Raw genomic sequence first — 1,884 nt, forward strand, 5'->3', positions numbered from 1 at the left:
ACAATCCAGGTTGGAAGGATCATCCCAATCTTAGATATGGAAACCCTCCGGTGAATCAGCCTGCACTTCACATGCAACCAAATAATCAAGCATATAGGCCATCATATCCTCCACCACAAAGTCTTCAAATTCCAACGCCTGGTGAGTTTCTAGAAAATATAGTTAAGGATCTTGCAACTAACACTTTGAATTTTCAATAGGAAACTCGAGCAAGTATCCAACACTTGAACACCCAGGTGGGGCAGTTGGCAACCGCCATTAACAGGTTGGAGGCAAAAAATTCTAGCAGCTTACCATCACAGATAGTTGTGAATCCCAAGGAGAATGTGAGTGCAATCACCTTGAGGGGTGGAAGAGAGTTGAAGGTTCATGAAGAAGAGGTGAAAGAGCCAGTACAGAACGAAGATGAGGAGAAATCCAAGGTAGAGGAGACTGAGCTTAATCACGAAGAAGCACCAAGAGGTAAATTTCCTCCTCTTTCTGAGTGTTGTTGTAAACCCTATGTAGCCCCTTTTTCCCTTGCATTGAAAGAGTCTTAGGAAGTGATGAAAGATATCAAGGGTTTGTAATGAAGGTTTTTTTTTGTAGATGTGAGGTCCAGATATTCCATTGTTAGATGCTATTAATAGCAAAGTACCTCGCTAATGGCTAAAGTTTTTAAGAAGAAATTATGTTACTGTGAAGAGAAAACACAAACTGAAGGGGTTTCAGAAAAGTTGAATTTGGGAGAACAGGTCTCTGCTATCATTCAAAGAAACGTACTCACAAAAATTCAAGGCATCAACGTATGTTTTCGATTCCTTGTAAAATAGAAGATGTTCAGCTTGAGACGACCATGTTAGATCTAGGAGCATCGATCAATGTCATGCCAAACTGTTTTTATGCTACTTTAAAACTAGGACCTTTGAATGAAACTGAAATTGTTATCCAGATGACTGATAGATCTACTATTCATCCTAGGGGTGTGTTAGAAGATGTTTTTGTGCAAGTTGGTAATTTGGTCTTTCTTGCTGATTTTTATGTTCTTGACATAAAAAACAATGATTTGAATAGTCCAATTTTGCTAGGAAGACCATTTTTGAAAACTTCAAAATCTATCATAAGATATTAACAATGACACTCTCACTATAGAGTTTGATGAGGAGATTGTTAAGTTTCATATTTTTGATACTCTGAAAATTCCTGGTTGTGAAAGTGTTGTTAACCATATGGATGTCAATAATCACTCGTCACTAGAACATAAGAAAGTTGTGAAAGGGGTAAGTTGAAGGAAGTGATGGCGAAACTTGTTGAGAATTTTCATGATAAAATTTTTCTTTATGACTTGCAGGTACCTAAAACTGAGTCAAAACTTCCTCCAGATAAAGCAATAGGAATACCAATTGGGAAAGGGAAACATAGTCAAGAGACGGGGACCAGCAAAAAATCAAAGAAGAACAAGCATAGACAGAAAATAACTACAAAATTGTTCAAGTGGGTGAAGGTGGACAAGGGAACCAGATATGAACCTCCATGAGGGATCTGAAGCATACAGTCGGGCCGACGACTGTAAACAAAGGAGCTTCTTGGGAGACAACCCAATGGGAGTATTTCTTTTCATTCTTAGTATTTATTTATTTTTGTTTTTCATTTTTTTCTTACATTGGGGACAATGTAAGATTTTAAGTATGGGGGAGAGGGACTTAGCCAGTCATTGAGAGAATTTAGCCATTTTTTATGAGGAAAAAAAAATTTAGAGCTCATAGTTTGTGATGAATTTTGACTGTTGAAAATCACTAGCCCATGATGATATCTAATTGATGACATGCATGCTTTTGAAAAATAAATGATTTGTCTAACCTTGGAACATTTTGATCTCCAATGCAAATTAGACTTTGATATGGT

At 37.1% G+C, this 1,884-nt stretch overlaps 1 pseudogene; it reads left to right on the forward strand.

The window, feature by feature from the left end:
• LOC140879296 (probable methyltransferase PMT28) overlaps window positions 1-1,516 on the forward strand; it is a 14,039-nt pseudogene extending 12,523 nt beyond the window's left edge.
• The last annotated feature ends 368 nt before the right edge of the window (window positions 1,517-1,884 follow it).

This window comes from Henckelia pumila, chromosome 2 (assembly GCF_033568475.1).
Source record: "Henckelia pumila isolate YLH828 chromosome 2, ASM3356847v2, whole genome shotgun sequence".
Lineage (NCBI taxonomy): Eukaryota > Viridiplantae > Streptophyta > Magnoliopsida > Lamiales > Gesneriaceae > Henckelia > Henckelia pumila.